Below are 19,251 nucleotides of genomic sequence, written 5' to 3'. Positions count from 1 at the left end.
TTTTCGTTGTTCCGTCCTTAACGAAAGTATTAGATTCGTGCTGCCAGCCACGCCCATAGGAGGCCACGAATATACAGTGCGCGACACGCACACATTCACGATATTTCAATTCGAGGACAAACGACAACCGAAGCAGAAAAAAGAGCAACAAAAACAACAGCAGCAACATCATTTGCAGCGCATTAGATCAAACCCGAACGCGAAGAGAACACGTCGAAACGTGAAAGTGTATCCGAGAACCCGATAGAAAAGAAAAATATAGACAAATTTTATTCTTCAGAAATTGAGGTTAAACCGTTTTATTTTTTTTGCAAGCAACGCATTTGTCCGGCGTGTTGGTTAACCGCCCGAACATTCGTCTTTTTCAACGAGGAGTTGTAAAATGTACCGAATTTTCTTTGTTAACTTACATTTTTAACACCCTGTGACTCACAACTGACTGGACCAAATCGTAAACCGTAACATGTTGTGAAATTTCACTTCTAAAAAGTATTTCCTACGTTGTGTATTTCTTTCATTTCGTTTTTTTGAATATCACAACTGTTTGGTTGTCTGAAACCGTTTGAAGCCAAATATTTAACGCTTTTTGACAGACAAAGTTTGATCAGCGTGTACTAATCAAATATATTTGACACAAAACACGACAAGTGAATATTCAGTTTTTGGATACTTTTTTGACGTAGGACTACCTCTTTCGTTTCTATTCTGAGGTGTGCCGCTCGGAAATTCGCTCCATTCTTCGTGAGGACACCGACTGGACAACACCGTTGCTGGGCGAGATGGACGGCGAGAGATCGAGTGCCGTTCTCAAGGCAATGGAGGTGAAGGAGTAGGAAAGTTTCCCAAGGGTCTTTTTGAAGACTAGTTTAAGTTTGAAGCCCCTTTAATTCAATAATGAGAAGAAGAAGAAATCCACTCACTTATGATTGCGCAACGATTGAGGTACGATCGCTGGAATGAATGGATGTTTCCCTAACACAGACTTCAAAACCATGGAGCCTGGGGAAATTGGCATTGCAAATTAGATGTTGGCGCAAAAAGCAAGGACATCCCTATAACACGCGCTCCAAACAGCATAATTGATTGTCACCAAACTATTTGCATATTGAATTCTTCAGTTGACAAAGGATTATTTTTTATCTCTTCATCACATATCAACTGCTGAAGCAATTGTTCAAATGTGGTATAAAAACCAACCAAAAATGAAATAAGGACAGTATACCAATTGAATTCCTTGAAATAAAGCGCGTTTTTAATCCTTTTCGTCTTCGATCACCTTTCCGATTTCGGTTATTTTTTTGAGCTCTCACGTATCACAAACGTTTAGGACCATCGTTTCTTATCATAGTGGATGATATTTTTTTCGGAAGGGAATGTTTTCAAGCTTATAAGCTTATATTAGTTACCTTTATTATCATATGTTATACTGTCAATCTCCGTTAACTGATGCAGTCTGAGCGAAAATCGGTGTCAGTCACCGGTGACTGACGTGGTAGTCAACGTGTTAACCAATAATTTAATCGATACACACACAAAAGATAGCTCTGCGCAGCGACGATATCGTACCCAATGAGGAACATCCGAGGTGCGATTATTGCTGACTGAAGAAACACAAATGATCACTAATCCAAAGGCAGTCCTACGTCAACCTTGCGGTTATATCATAGATATAACTCATCCATAGTTTTGGGTTTGAATTTTTATCAAATAATTGTGTTCTACTAGTCCAGCCCTTTCATTTCAAATCTATATTGATGAGGGTTTGAAAAAAATATATCGCCATTTTGTGATGATGGCCATTTTGGATTTCCATTTTTCATGAATAACTGTGTTCCACCAGTCAAACCCTTTCATTTAAAATCCATATTGATGGGATTTTGAGAAAATATGTAATCCATCTTTTTGTAGCGGCCGCCATCTTGGATTTTCAAAATCATGGAGTACGCAGTTTTATAACGGCTGCATAGATGAAGGTGTGTTCCAAATTTCAGATCAAAAGGTCAACAGGAAAGGGGTCAAATTTTTATCAACGTGAGAGAACGCCACATACAAACAGACATGTTACAAATTAACAAACAGACCAAGCTAAATAAAATCGTTTAAAAAACAAAGACAATCAATAATTACGAAACCAAAATCCAATTCTTTCGCAAGTTTAGTATTTTGAGAAGACTAGCTCATTGGGTTTATTCGATATGCCGATCATCTAAAATCAAAAGTTATGAATTTTTCGAAAAAGGACATTCTTGGGAAAAAAATTTAAAAAAAATATTTCCACTTTTCACGGAAATCTGAGAACCATAACGGTTTGACATGGGATGGCTCACCAAACAAGCAGGTGACTTCTTTATCCTCGCTGACCACTTTGCCCCCACTACCCCTAATGTATTTTCGTGGCTTTTTATTGAAGAATAAAATGAAAGTGATAAGTAAGAATTCAAGTCGCAAACTCCCAAAAATTGTCTGTCCAGATAAATGCAAGCATAATGGCTATCGAGATAATTTTCCCCTTGAAAGCAGCATTGAAATAAATCACCGAACGAAATAAATTAATATAAAGCACCTCCGTCGCAATTATATCAAAGAGTCGATGAAAAAACCCTGGAATCCATCACTCGATCGAGAGAGTTGTGAAAAATATTTCTTTCGGTCGAAATACCGTCTGCCAGAAATAGAGCCCCAAACCTGGCGCCGTTAATCCGATTCGCTCATATATACACTCCGATTGAGCACTGAGCACAACATTCCAAGTGACTCAACAGACTAGAATTCAATCTCCGTTAATGCTTGGCTGACTCTTATTGGATTTGTCCAAATTTATAACTCGACTTGTACTGCAGTGGAGTGTGACGTGGGTAATTTGAACTTTCTCGGTGCTCGGAGTTTTCCGGCTACTCATAGTCTCTGCGTGTAACGCAGGCCTTGAGAATGAGACGCGGTATGTACACCACCGGTGTGGGTGTGTACCTGTTTGAAATTTCATTTTACAAGCTTGATTACCATGGTGCCACGTGAAGTTTATCGTTTGCCTTTGATGGAAGCGTTGAATTCGTGCGAGTGTGTGGTTTGGGTTTCTCGCAGATGAAAATACTTTCAATTTTCCGGAACGAGGAAGTCGTGAAAGTTGCTAATTGATTCGGGACTCCATAAACGTTGTTATTCTGCAGTCGTGATTTTTTTTCCAGTGGAATTATTGCACAACTCCGAAGGTGAAGTAAGCAAATGTAGGTTCACCGAGTTTGAGTAAATTGAGAGACGGAGAAACATTGCAGATGGGTAAACGGTGTTTATTTGAAACAGTGCCATTTGCGAAGCAAGCCAAAATCGATTCGACGGCCAAAAAGATAGAAGCCGGGGAATGTTTGTTGTTCTGTTCTCGTTATAACCTAGTTGTGAGATAATGAGATATAATCCCAGACATAACCCCAACAGCGACAGATAACTTCAGTGGCATATCGTTCTACGAATAAAAAAGAGGATGCAATTTCTACTTGGCTCCTAAACGCGGGGAAACATGAACATAACGACCAGCGTTTTTGTCGTGACGCTATTCTCGTCAGACTGAGGCTTAATTTTTAAGCAAGAAACGATGACGCCAGAGCGCGTCCCGAAACGGCACGTGGCCATTCGCATGGAACGAAATGACATCAATAGTCATTATTATAAAATGTGTTTTGGCACCAGCTCGGAGGAGAAATGTCAGTCTAGATCAAATCGATGGGTCTCGGTAGACTTGTTGTAAACTTTTTTTTTCCGATAGTAGAGCTGCTTCCGTGTGTGTCATCATCGTTATCTACTGTGACCAGCTACGTGGGAAAGGCGTGTCAAAGCATTTGAAGCTGGTGGAGCGTGTAATATTGTGATTGCTGTGCAGTCACCTTCTCTAATCCACAAATAACCCACCGATGCAGCGTGAATTACGTGTTCTGAACAGGCGAACGTAAACTTCAAATTGTTATATTCACTAGTCATTACAATTTTCTATAACGAGATCATACCAGACAGTTCGTTTCTCAACTTCTTCTTCTTCTTCTTCTTATATGGCACTAACGTTCCTAGAGGAACTCCGCCGTCTCAACGTAGCATTACTTGCGTCATTTTCATTAGTACTTAGTTGAGATTTCTATGCCAAATAACACGCCTTGAATGCATTCTGAGTGGCAAGCTCTAGAATACGCGTGACCCCAGTGCAAGTCAGAGGAAATTTCTTTGAAGAAAAATTTCCCCGACCAGAACGGGAATCGAACCCGAACCCCCGGCATGTTAGGTTTGACGCTAACCACTCGGCCACGGGAGCACTTCTCAACTTCTCCAACATTGAATTTACTGTAATTTTAATCAACCTTCTTGCTCTGTATCAACCAAAATTGCTCACCCAAGCTCAACCTCATTACTAATTCTGCAAAGTCATTAATCACGAGCAGTGCAAAAGTGATTTTATTTCTCGACTTAATTGGCAAAGTTGCGTAAACCTGGAGCTTTTTGCTAATTACATTGATGTGCTTGTGAACTCCATTACGTTATAAGGTTAAATAAGCGAACAGGTTTCCCTGTTACTTCTCTAAATAATTGTCCTGAAATGCGCGTTCATCTCTTTCGTTGCTTACAGAAAAAGATGTGCAGAAGCAATTCGACTGGCTCCAAGGGCTACCACAAGGATGATTGAAGGGAATAAAACAAACCGTTTTTTGACATATGTAAGAACTGCAAAATTATGAGGGGACTTCTGAATTATTTTATTCAAATCGTCTGTTTATCATTTGAGATATTATCTTATAAAGAAACAAAATTGAACAACTTTTCCGATAAACTTTTTGACTGGAACTGGTATAGAATGGAACTGATTTCATCTCTGAGCAAGAACTTGCGAAATGGATTCTAAATGACCATCGTAAGGTAACTTCTTACCATCCTTGTAACATAGCCTGGGAACTTCGTCTGTGTAAACTCTGTTTGATTGTTCTGGCATAATAATTTTCGACACGAAAGACTCCGGCAAAGGTTATGCTGTGTGATCGTGAAATAAGCGAATCTGTTTTTCAAGAAGGGCCTAACCGTTAACACACGAATCGATGTGACAAAATGTATGACCGTTCTTAAAAAAAATACCTTCCGAAATGGCTTCAAGTGATCCCGCAGTTGTTCGAATGTTGTTGGAAAACTGTGTTGATCTCTGCACTTCTTCATATAGTGGCCACTCAATCAGGTGGCTGAGAAAACAACCGGATCAACGAACAGAAATCCCAAATTAAATAACTTTTATACTCTTACCCGGTGCAATTGCTGTGTAATGATGTCTTTGATGTACACTAGAGAAGCGCCGGAAATATTTCTATGCATCTATCACAATGCACAATGGTCTAGGAGATGCATTTAAGTGGAAATTAGCATTTAGAGCTCGACGGTTATTCTCTAGACAAAAACTGTCTTCGTCAAAGTTGTTACATATGATAATAAAAAATATAACTTTCTTATCTTTATAGATAGAGGTAAACATAGTTCAACAATGTTGTAGTCCCATTTATGTTAGACATCTTTGTAGAACAAAGTTTTTTTCTATCTCTTGAAATAACCAATATAGCGCCTTTTTTTCTAAGTTGCGTTAGGGTCACCATGAAAAAAACGGTTTCTTTACTCTAACTTTTATATTTCAAATTCTACATACAAACTGTCCTCGAAAGATTTTTAGAACATACTGATACAAACATTTTTCGATGTAGAACTTGTCAATATCTCAACTTCACTCAAAGTTATTGATATTTCTTCCCAAAAAATACGCTCTCTTCAATTGCTTACCATTCTTTCTGGGGCAAACATAAAAAATGTTTGTTGACGGAAATTGGAACAAATTTCACTCTATATAATATGTGATTTACGAAGATATGATATTTTTTGTATTTGAGTAAATTAAAGTGACCAGATGGTCAGAGGTCTAACGCGGGACACAAAAAACAAAACGTTATGTATATACGTTATGTGAACAGAAACAATAGTTTAACGAGTCTAAACTGATCAGTATTATTTATTTCTGAGTATCGGCACTCAGTTGTGATTTTTTGGTGGTTTAGATTTTGTTTACGCCCGAAAATCACTCGCTTAGAGCATTTACGCCTGGCAAGCACGATTCAAATTATACAATTTTATTCAAATTACCGAATGGAATGCTCGAAAATTCCAATTTATTTTTCATCGATTTTGGTGTTAACGTATAAATTCCAAAAAATGAACTAATTTCCGATGGCAATGAAAGATAATTTATAGGAACAAATTTTCTTAAAATCTTACGTTTATTAAGTCTACAACAAAAATGATTCAAGGCTGTTGATTCGCAGCAGCAACACTGTCAAGCAACTTGATGATTTTTCCATACTGCAAGCTCCACCCCACAGCGAAGGAGTTGGACATCCTGCGGCACTTTGTGTCCGCCAGATGTAGCCGATCTGGTATTTACAATATCATCTCTTTGAGCCGGGAGATCGAAGCAACCGGCCAAAAGGTGGAGAAATATCTGGCCAAAATGAACATTTTTATGCGGAAGTGTCAGACGAGACCGGCCGTATCTGAGCAGCGGGCAATCACCCAGAAGGAGTAGCTTGAGGTGCTGGTGAAAAACTTCTTTCCTGCGAAAGAAGTGAAAAACTTCTTTTCGTACTCATAATGAAAGACGAAACGTACTTGATGCTAGGATTCGACGAATGACAGGTGACCAGGTACTTTACGTTCCCTAGGTAAGCGATGACATCAAGTTCTCGAAGAACGTCCTTCTCTGACAAACGTGAAGGGAATGTCCAAGCCGCCCTTCTTTCGAGTCATATGGTGAACGGGGAGATATATAGTACGAAGTGCTTGCCGAAGTTGGGATAGTGATGTGGTCTTTATGCCAAACCTGGGATCGACCCATTATGTCAAAAGATCACTGGAGGATGGATTGGCTGGAGATAAACATTGTCGCGAAGACCACCAACCTTCCAAACATTCCCCAGCTGCGCCCGATAGAAATCTTTTGAGCGAATGGCCAAAATAGAGAGACAGACGACCACCAAAGCCACGAAAAGGTAAAACAACACGCCGATATACATCTTTTCATCGGCCATGGTTCAGGTTCCGGCCAACTTCCGTAAGACCGCCCAGTGCTTCATTTACGATACTTCATCAAACAACTCTGTCTCTTCCTGTCGAGTATACACTAGTTCTTCCGGCTTATTTAAAACGTTAAGCCCTGGCCGAGATAGGGGACCAAAAATGAACTTTTCGTTTGACTCAAGTTGGTCCCTGCGGATCAATAGGGGACTTTTATAAAAATCATTTTCCAATTTTGTTGCTGTCGCTTCCATTTGACACTCTCTAAACAAAAAGCACAATGTCGGTGCGATGAAACCAGCTCAACGTATTAATCTTTGGATGCATTAGAAGCGCTCTTGAACAGTCTGCCAAATAAAAGTTTTTTTGAGGTTCATCCATTTAAGAAAATCAACATAATCAAATTGTGATGTTGAAATATATTGATATCGCGGGACATTTTCGTTTCTTTTGCCAAATGCAGAACGTTTCGCGGGACATTTTGTTGAAATGCGGGATTGTCCAGCGTAACGCGGGACGTCTGGTCAGTTTAGAGTAAATTAAAATTGAAACCATGAGTTTTTGGGTGAAACCCCATCAATAACTTTGAGCAGGATTAAGATATTGAAAAATTCTGCATCGCAAAATATTGGTACTGATAAGCTCTAAAAGTCGTACGAAGACAATTTTGATGTAGGATTTGAAATATAAAAGTCAGAGTAAAAAAACCGTTTTGTTCATGGTTGTCCTAATGCAATTTAGTTGAAAAATAACTTTATGGCAGATATTTATTCTTTAGACAAAAACTGTCTTCGACAAAGTTGTTACATATGATAGAGCACTCATTTTTATGTTATCAAAAATAGTGTGACCAAAACTGTCGATGAAATAATGAAATGCCCTGTTGAAAATGTCACCAATAAACTTTGTTTATATTTGCCCCAGAAAGAATGACAAGCAATCGAAGAGAGCGTATTTTTTGGGAAGAAATATCAATAACTTTGAGTGAAGTTGAGACATTGACATGTACTGCATCGCAACCTAGAAAAAAAGCGCTATATTGGTTATTTTAAGAGATAGAAAGAAACTTTGTTCTACAAAGATGTCTCAAATAACTGGGACTACAAAAACTACAGTCACAAAATTATTAATAATAGGGTTTCAACAAGTTTCACATCCTCCCTATTCTTCAGACTTGGCCCCTCGATAGTACTATTTGATCCCCAATTTGAAGAAATGACTGGTGGGAAAACGATGTTATTCAAACGAGAAGGTGATTGTAGAAACGATAGGCTACGCTTCAGACTTGAACAAAACCTATCAAGGGATCAACAAACTAGAGCAGGATTGGACGAAGTCTAAACGGAGGCTATGTTGAAAAATAGGTTTACCCCAAACATGCAAATAGTTTTTATTTTTGCATGGATTTTTTAAACGCCCTACGTACAATTTGAATACATCACTACCACTGCGGAAACAATCGTAGCTATGTACTGTGTATATCATTCTATCCAAAAGAAATAAGAAAAGTAGAGAAGGGAAACATTGTGTCGCAACTCTCGGTTGAGACATGGTTAGCCAATTTCCATATCCTAAACACTGACCAGTCCCACAAAATTGTTGCCCTCCCTAACCACGAGTAAACCGCGAATAATTGGTCGAATCTTTCTAAGCATAGACTTAAGATTAAATAATGTAATCAAAACTAAATTAGCGGCCTGCAAAGCTTTTGCGATTGACCCTTACAAATAGAAGATTTTGTAAGAAAAAAACCGGAAGTGGGTTATATCTGTGGTATAACCGCAAGGGTGACGTAGGACTATCGTTGATTTAGTGATCATTTGTTTTTAGTTGCATCTGAATCAGATGCAACTAACGTTGGAGGCACAATATTCAGCAAAAGAAGCAATCACACAAAAGTTTTATAATACATAATACATTGCTTGTATTGTGACATGATTTGTATTCAAAATATCTGTTGCATCAAATCAGTCTACATAATTTTTGCGTTCGCTCGTCCTTTCTCACAACACTCATTTCTCGTTTGAGAAATTGTTGAGTAAACATCGTTTGCCAGTGCGCGTAGAGCGGGAATTCCTTCTTAAGATTCATTGCACCTCTAATAAATTGTCGAAAGTCAAGCTAACGGCAAAGCGGAAAGAAAACAAACGCACGACTCCACAAACGCACTTCGAGTAATGCAAACATTAATAATAAATAGACCCTTGCCCCAGTAAGAGGTTTCGGTATCGAATGACACTTTATGGTCGCGTTACCCGGCACCCTCGTGGGAGTTTTATTGCCTTAGGGCCCTGACTATAAGCGAGATGCACTATGTGTAGCATCTCAAGTAATCATATTACACTTGATTGGAAAATCACAAAAGCAAATGTATTTGTTCGCAATGTTATATGGTTAGAAAACATTAAAATAAACTCTTTCGCTTGAACGTTTTGTTCAATTCCCAGGGGAGCTGGCAGATTACTTTCCAGCAACGATAACATCTTTCCAGAATCTTCTCGACGCTGGATGGCAACCAAACAAAAATAGTTCCGCGCGTGTATTTGTGTGTGCGGCGGCTGCTCCGAAGTCTCAAGTGGAACCGTTTGTGGCATCACTTTCCTGCTGATGGATTCTCTTCTGGCCTAAGGTGCACAAACAGGCTCTTGGTGACACCGTTCATCAGCACTTTCATGATAAACGAAGTTAGCTTCAACACAACAGCGACAACATGCTCCAATCGCTGTTCAATAATAACTATGTGGATTTCCGAGCGGCGCTCGCTTATATACCAATTGGTAATAGCCTATATTTGAAAGCAATTTTAAGGCTATTGAAACAAGTTTTTGGATGAAAAAGTAACAAGTATATAACGCGTAGACATTTTATGTTTCGAATGAAGTGTCTATCATACCATTTCGTGCGGTTGTTTAGGAGCTATTAACGCTCGAAATCTCGGTCTCTGGCGTAACGCTTTCGTTTTCGAAACTTTGATTTTACACCCCGGAATAGAAATGAAGGCTTAGTCCTACATCAAAACGTGATTATGCACTCTCAATAAAAGTCGTTATTCTACATTACAGGTTAAAGCATTATCTTTCGATTGAAACCAATTGCGATTGACCCTTACAAATAGAAGATTTTATAAGAAAAAAAACAGGAAGTGGGTTATATCTGTGGTATAACCGCAAGGGTGACGTAGGACTATCGTTGATTTAGTGATCATTTGTTTTTAGTTGCATCTGAATCAGAGCGTTACGTTGGAGGCACAATATTCAGCAAAAGAAGCAATCACACAAAAGTTGTATAATACATAATACATTGCTTGTATTGTGATATGATTTGTATTCAAAATATCCGTTGCATCAAATCAGTCTACATAATTTTTGCGTTCGCTCGTCCTTTCTCACAACACTCATTTCTCGTTTGAGAAATTGTTGAGTAAACATCGTTTGCCAGTGCGCGTAGAGCGGGAATTCCTTCTTAAGATTCATTGCACCTCTAATAAACTGTCGAAAGACGTGGTCTTACGTTTTTGGTGTTCTAGGGTGTGTTCGGATTTTGATACAATCTGTCAGAGAATCTGGCGGCCAACGTGCCACTCGTTGGTTTTATTGCTCCAAAAGTTTCCTATGTACATAGGTTTTGCTATAATTATATTAGGCGTGGTCAAACGCAATATTTTAGATAGAGAAAGATAGCTTCTTCGAACTGCTAAGGTAAATATAGAAAAGGAATTGAAGACACATATTTCTCAAAACGTAGCATGTGTTTACCGTTTTCACTGCCGTATTTTGACGCAGTGAAGTCGTATTTTGACGTAGGATTACGTCTTTCGGGAACATATTGGGGTACAAATTGAAAATCGAAAATCGAGCACATCATAAAAATTGTCGAATTTCAAACGCTTATTGCTCAGTCATTTCATGATGGATTGATGAAATTTTTGCGTCAATCGATTTCGGAACTCCATAACAATTTTTTATTTTGAATAAAAAATTATATGTCATGAAACTAACTATCGAACAATTGAAAAATCTCAGCTCCTAATCTAACGGAAAAATCCACTTCTAATTGGTCGAAATTGACGACACATGCGGCGGTTCCCTAACAGAGACATCAAAACCACGATGCCCGAGGGAAATCGAAATTGCAAATACATGAAAGTAGGGGGAGCTTTTGTTCCTACCGAAATGTGTTCTCTAACAGAGACATCAAAACCAAGATGCCCGAGGGAAATCGGCATTGCAAATATATGCAAGTCTAGGGAATTTTTATATTGCAAGTAGGGTTAGTGGTTCGATTAATTCTAGCAAATAAAATTTGAATTTGGAACTTCAATGTTCGTGAAATTTCATATCAATGATCGATCGTGTATTGTGAAAAATTGAGCACAAGTGTAATTGTAAAATTGTATATGGTAGCAGTTGTGTTAAAAATGACTTGATATATGAAAAGATTTATTTCAATTTTCATAAATAAAAACCAAAGTGTGTTCCCGCTCGAGAACGGGTCGTTCGGGTTGAGCTGTCTGTTTTGTTGTGTTCATTTTCACCCAAGGAAAGTTCATGCAGCGAGAAAAAATTAGAAAAGTGAAGAAATATTCGAGAAAGTGATTTCCCATATGCTCTACATATGGTATTAGGTGTTGTTAGTACACTAAAAATTCGCATTGGGTTGAATAAACGCTCAGAAAGTAAAACTAAAATAATATGTTTCATATATGTTTTCTCTATATTAAAGTAACATGTTTTTACTGATGAGAAAAATTGATAATTGTGTTCGGTATTCAGAATGATCTTATATGGTCGGTGTTAAGTCAGACCGGACCATGTAACATTTTTATGATTTCGAGACAAACGAACATAAAGTTTAATGCTCTGCAATTTTCAAAGCATTTAATTTTTTTTGTTCAATATTGTTCTTAGAAATGTTATTTACTCTCTGGCAATACTTTGACGCATGATAGTTGTAGAAAACATCATGAAAATTAGAGCGAGAAGGATTGTGAGTTTGGAACTGGATAAACATTTGTCTGCGTTCGGCATAATATTCTCTGCCATCTACTGTTGGCATGAATCTAATTGCACATTCTTCCAAAAATGGAAGTAAAAGTGACGAACCAGCCAAATGAGTTGAAAGTCACTATAATACAGTTAAAAAAAAAAAAAATAATAATTGCATGGCAAACATGTTAAGCATAAACTTCCCATTTTCAATCATCTTAGACAGTATTCGTCAATAGAATCGTCAAATTTTAATTCATTGTCATCGCTACAGCCTAAATCACATTCAGAAATAGTACATTTTTCGATCATTCACACTGAAGAGCAGCATTTTTTCCTGATCCGTTCAGTCGGAGTAGAACAAGTTTATTTTTTAATATACTTAGAATGTGCACATCTTACACTAACGGGTTCAAGCACATTTCGACAAGGTACCTAGAAGCTTCAATAAAAAGTTTTTTCGGTTTGAATTCGGCGCTTGGAAATTTTTAAATTGTTGTCACATGGTCCACTCTGTCTGCACATGATATAGAGCCATTTCGCCATGGTAAATGGTACATGGTCCGCTCTGACTGCATACTATGCGTGATTTTCGTTGATCAATCATAACAATTTCGATCCGTTATTCCTGCTGTATGCGAGATTTTCCAAATCTGATAAATATGGTATGTAGCTTACATAATGCAAAACCAAATATATTCAACAATTCGAAATTTTCAATTTTGTGACTTGGTCCCCTTTGACTTAACACCGACCATATAACATTGGTAAGCAATTTTCTTTATTTCATCCATACATAACACAGGAGGCATTTCGTCTAGGGTCACAGAGGGCGGTTATCATCATATCTCATTCCACTTCGACATCTTCTATCCGATATACACCACCCAACGACTGTTTACCATACTTCTGTCATCATCACTCGGTAAACACTGGTGGAGTGAACAAACAATACCCAACTTTTTCTTTCATACATACATTTATTGAATCTTCCATGATGTGGTAATAACAATATTTGGTTAAGCATTTAGTTTAATAAAGTATTACGTTTGTTATAAATTCTTACAGTTAAAATTTCACATGTGTGCTGGAGCACAACACTAACGTTTGACCACGTTCAAATAGTTAAGTTTTTTTTCTTCAGACGTGTTACCATAGGTTGACCGAGTCGCCTTGCTATTGGATTTGGATGATTCTTCACCTTTTCCGCATATTTCCTCCTCGTTTTATGAAGTTCTTCTTTAACCGTCGCCATCCCTAAGTCACGATGTATGACACTATTGCGGATGTACCAAGGGGCGCCAGTAATTTGTCTTAGCAGCTTGTTTTGTACTCTTTCGATGATTTCGATATTACTTGCTGAAGCTGTTTGCCAAAGTTGGCAGCCATAATGTCAAGTAGGTTTCAGCATGGATTTGTATAGTAGTTTGAACTCTAGTTTTAATTTCGACTTTCTTCCGATTAGCCAATGTATTTGACTTGCTCGCAATTTCAATCGCGTTTTCTCTACCCAACTACCAACTACCAAACAAATTCTCATGGTCACCAAATCATTATTTAAAAATGTAACGAGTTTAACGATATAATTCTTCAAACATATCCAATATTAACAGATAGCCTAACGGATTCCTACGTCAACTATGCGGTCGTGTCTCGGACACAACCCTCCTGTGACTTTTTATTTCAATAAGTTCTGTGATTCTAAAACCCCCCCTACAATCCAAGCAATGTACATAATTGCTAACTATTTTGCCCGAGAAACCGCTGAGCAATTAATGTACCCAATACTATCATCATGGAAAGATTGAGACTATACTGAGTAAAAAATGAATGAAGGCTTCTGTGCAGTGCATTTTCTACGATACAACATCACATTCACGTTCTCAGGTGAACAGTTTTATCGATGTGAACATCGTTTAAATTTATAAAAAGGAAATGACAAAAGTGATGACAAGGTTGAGTAAGCTCGCACGAAGGGTACGAAACATTTTTAGACGAAATTTTAACTTTACGTGCAATCGACGATCTCTTGGTTACATTTATAAACTAACTAACCGAACAATTGTTGGTTGGCCTCCATCCCGCACTGTCGAGCAGTGCAGTAAACCGGTAGCTGCCAAACGCCTTCTCCCGTGGCGTATGTACATAAATCAACAGCGTTGTGTATTCTATCGAATTGGCAAACGAATTTCCAATTTCGCTTCCACTAACAAAGTTGCCAGGGCCACATTCGGCGTAAGCGGGGTCGGTCTCGAGGGAATAATCGATATCGAATCGAGATTACTCTCAGCTAGCCAGACAGACGAACCGATTGTGGTGTTGGTTCTCAACCTGTCCGTCCATATAGAGGTCAAACGTAGAGGAAGCAATGCATGGTTTATTCACCATGGAGAGATTGGAAACAGTAAAGCTTCGCATGAATTACTTCCGAAGAAGGATTCACCACTCCATCACTTGTTATTGTTTGTGTCGTTAATGCTGCTGGGAAACATCCAGCCAGCAGATTATTCTGTAAACAAACTTGTTAATAACACTCTCCGTCAAAATGATGGATCATTGCGCAAATAGTCAAAAAACGAAATTACACGATGTAGGTCAACTGTGTCGACGAATAGGACAATAGGAATTTTGTTTGAAGTATAATTTTATACGCCAACACACATCGCCATCGACAGAGCAAGCACGTGTGAATGACGACGAATTCAGCGATTGAGAGGAGGAAACACGTTGAATTTCCAATGTAACTCTCTGCTGGCGGCATGTCACGATGATTAGGTGAGGATTACACTCGTAAGGATTCGAACCAAAATAACAACATGACACGCTCTCTCAGCTCTTCAAGCATTTCCTTTTCGTCGTTTCAAGAATCCCTATCATATTCGGCCCGTGCTAATTTCAACGATTCGCAGCATCGTTTACTTGAAGTGGTTACCATGGCAAATGGATAACAGATTTCACAAAACATGATGTTTATATATATATATATATATATATATATATATATATATATATATATATATATATATATATATATATATATATATATATATATATATATATATATATATATATATATATATATATCGCATTAGAGGTCCAAATTGGTTCAGCCCACTGATGAAATGAGTGAGCACACATCCCCCCTCTTTTTTTTACGCCTCACGATTCAAACCACGTAGGGGAAAAGGGGGGAATTTGGACTCCCTAAGCAAATCGCCTAATATTTCCAAACCAATACGGTCTAAATTAAAAATGTCACATTGTATACTGAGCTACACTTTGTTTTCTCTCAATGAATAATGTTTAATCATTATATAAAGCTTCAATCTACCAAATATATCATAAAATAAAAGAGATGATTTTTGGACATTAAAAATTGATGTGTGGTGATTTGGACCGTCTGTGGGGTGATTTGGTCCAGTGTGTGTTTCATAAAAAAAAACATACTTATGTCTATGTAAAGTATTTTGGGATAATGTTACAATCAGTAACAATGTTTTGGGATCGATATGAGGTGTCTTGGCCAGATACCAGACCAGAAAAGTTGGATTGAGACCATCTCGACTTCTGCATGAATCTTTTCACTGTTGGTCGAGCATTTTCAAACACTGTTGATGCTTGGTCAAAGAAAATCCGTTCTCGATGGCCTGCGTTGCTCTTTCAAGCTCCTCCTTCTTCCAACGTTGTCTGTCCATCCTCTTTTTGTAATTCAGCGGCATCTGGAATCAATTAGACCAAAAAAAAGTCTCAAATCTGTAGGACCAATTCACCCCACAGAAACGTGTCCATGTCACCCCACACAACATGCAAAAAATAAAATGCAATTAATTTCATTTATTGTTATCAAACTTACAGTTTCGCTACATCAAATTGAGATAAAGGGGTGGTCCAAATCACCCCATGTTACCCTACGATTCATTTATAGACAGTGGATTGTGAGAAAGGATAATGGAAGAACAATTCAATCATTTCCACTTTTACTTCTGTAGGAATAGGATTGTCATCGAATGATGCGATGAGTTGTCGGCTCAGCAAAACAAAATCACTTTGACGTCATCTGTAGCCTGTGTACATCGACTAGGCACAGAGAATATTTCTAAAAATGTCCACTATAAGGTGGCAAAATGTGACCGTCGTCGTTAGATTGATGGTGTTTTTGAACGTCAAGAAGACGGAAGATTAATGAATCCAGTTAGCCTATGGTATCCTATATATTAGGATTACCATTAATCTTTGGGAGAAGATTATCCATTATAACAGTTTGGTGTGACTTCGTCGGATGTTGAATGTGTTGAAGCGAATTATGATGGTGAATGTTTATTAACCCTCCTGTACTCGCGTGCAAAATCATAACACGTATACTCGCGTATGGTGTCACAGACCGAAAATTGAACTTCTCTGTAATGTTTCCATTGTGTATGTTCCAGGCTTTATTGGCATTTATTTGAAGAAGAGGGTATGATTGAATGAAAAAACTCCAAAACATATGTTTTCTTCGTTTTTATTATGTTTTAATAGTCATCTAATTCAGCCTTCTCAAAAAAGAGTAATTTCTGATACTCCAACACAAATAACGAAATTCGAGTTTCTCACTGTTATTAATTAAAAATAAGCAACTGAATATAATTCATGGAAGTATAAAGAGCTATAAAATAACATAAAATCGTATTAATCGATAGTGGTTTCATTGGAGTAAGAATCAGAACATAGAAAAACTGCATGCTCGAAACAAACATATTTTTTACATTTCATGCAGTTGTTGCGTGTTTTCGGGTCTTTTATCGAAGAGAAGAATGTGTGCCAACCTTTTAGATATACACCAGATGATAAAGGTTCTGGAATATATAGTTTGCATATTTCTAATATTCTTTGTAAACTAAGAATTAATGCCTTTTTTTAGATGGGGCATTAAAAAAGATGATATAAAAGGATTTCTAGGAACTTCCTTTCCTTTTTATGGTTTTCTTGTCGATATTGTCCATTATAAAAAAATATCCCCGAAACAGTAACTGTTAAAAATTACCATAAGCTACCGATTAGTTTATAGATTATTGTTTACAATTCTTCCACAAGTGAAATTCTTTCACAAGTGTGTATATGTATGACCATTATATTTAGCGAATAACTATACGAAAGTCAAACATTTATATTTTTCTTTTGAACGTATGAATATAACGACGAATATATCGACGAATAGTTAATATATGGATCCGTTCAATCCAGTTACAAAAGGTAATGAAATCAAATAAGAATAGTTTGGTAATGATCTTATGCTTAATAAATATTCCACGCCACTAACATTGATTTATACATTTCATTCAACAATATTCTAGAATATGAAAAAAGGAAGTTGTCCAAAACAGTTACTCCTATACTCGCGTCGGTGTGTCAGACCGAATGTGTTAAAAAAGTGACACACGTCCCCTTTGTACCAACACATGCGATACGCTAAACGATGACGAACGACGAATATCGAAGCTAGAGAGAATCGCAAAGTCGTAGTGTTGATATTTTCTGAGAAATGAACGAATTATTGATTTCTCGGTCTGACAGACCAATGCGCGAGTGTAAGAAAGTTAACCCATTAACGACCAAGCTGTAAAAAAATTTTTTTTACGAAACCCATTGGTGTAATTTCGATTATTGATGCTAAAGAAACCCCAATGTTCAAGAATTATGTTTTTCCTATCTTCCATTATCCGAGAAATGACTGTTCGAAAAATCGAACATTGGCCGAAACCCGCACTTTTTTTTTGCAACCACAAACATACTGCGAACTGAAAATCAGTTCAATTAGCAAATATACGGTATTCATAAATGCATCAATTTTATATTCCCGGACGAACAAGCACAGGAGGATAGAGATCTCTAATTATAAACCTAATTTAATCCACTTAAGGTGAGATGTGACATTTCTTATTTCATGTAACTTCAACTTATTACTTTCATTGTTGGCCGTGGAGAAATGTCTATGCTTGAGAAATATTTCTTTCCAATTATCCATTTTCCAAAACTTGCAAAATACCAAAATGATGCGAAAAAACAATGTAATCTAAGGTTGGGTGGTTATAATTCGGTCCGGCGGAAGAATATTTATACCAGCAATCTCATTAAAATCCTTGTTACATGTATTGATCATTTCCTCCAGGCCCTCCACACGCGAAACTCTACGGGCCGCCATTACCTAAGGTTAAGGATTTTCAATAATATTTACCGAATTAATTGATATTTGCAAACATTCACAAATGAAAATGCAAAAACCTTTCGTCTTCCAAAGTAAATGAACCGAAATGCGCTGCGGAGGTTAGATGTGTTGGTATTGATTCAGCAGAGAAAAATGTTCGTTATGGCCAACGTTAGATTTTTCGAACACTCAATTTTCCCGGCTGTTATTTTCCTGTACGAGGCTCAATCGAACGATTTTTGCCCCATATCGCAATGTATGTTCTTTTATCAAATCACATCAGTTCACATAATTTTGTATTTTATTGGGTTTTTTAATTGAAAGTAATAACACCTTCCAAATATGCTTGCTTTATATCGAATTTATTGCCCAATAAAGATATACAAAACTGAATGAACTAGATAGTAAGTGGTAGCTAATAAATTAAGCTATCTTTTTGTGCAAAAACATTACCATATGTTAGCTTTCCAAAGACATGGAAAATTATCAAAGTTGCTGTTCGATTTTTCGAACGCTTGGCATAAAATGGGTTAAAAAGCGAAACGACAGGGGACCAGGAAGAAAATATATAGACTTTGTTCAATTTCGAAACACATTTAGAAGAAGAGTGCTCTGAGATGCTTGTTATTGGAAATCAGAAATACGAAATTATTCCCCAAATCAATGCTGTTTCCTCCAATGAAAAGTATCCACGATAAAATTGTTTTTGAATAAAAAAAATCTATGCACACTATTGGTGCTGAAGTAACAAAAAATGAGCCGAAGGAACAGTCTCTTTCGCAAAAAAAAACCAGAAACGCGGTGTCCAAGACACTACCGCATAGAAAATGTAATGTACGAAATTAATTACAGCAATTTAAGAATTAAGTACTCTTCAGTACAAGTCTTTGGTAGCCCTGACGAGGGAAAATGACATTGAAATTCCTCGCAGCTTGCGATATCCGCTTCGGAAGCCTGTGTTAGAGAAACACATTCCGAGCTGCACAAATGCAAGTGAGTACG

The 19,251-nt window shown here is 37.4% G+C and overlaps 1 protein-coding gene and 1 pseudogene across 1 annotated transcript in view; one reads left to right on the top strand and one right to left on the bottom strand.

Annotated features, from left to right (window-relative positions):
• The window catches only part of LOC129769148 (cold shock domain-containing protein CG9705), an 87,584-nt gene that overhangs the window by 55,547 nt on the left and 12,786 nt on the right, over positions 1 to 19,251 (bottom strand). The gene's annotated exons all lie outside the window — the stretch shown is intronic.
• On the top strand, positions 1,541 to 1,715 carry LOC129772217 (U4 spliceosomal RNA; annotated as a pseudogene).

This window comes from Toxorhynchites rutilus, chromosome 2, assembly GCF_029784135.1.
Source record: "Toxorhynchites rutilus septentrionalis strain SRP chromosome 2, ASM2978413v1, whole genome shotgun sequence".
NCBI classification, from domain to species: Eukaryota; Metazoa; Arthropoda; class Insecta; order Diptera; family Culicidae; genus Toxorhynchites; species Toxorhynchites rutilus.
The sequence above is the reverse complement of the archived record's forward strand: the minus strand, read 5'-3'. Positions and strand labels throughout refer to the sequence as shown.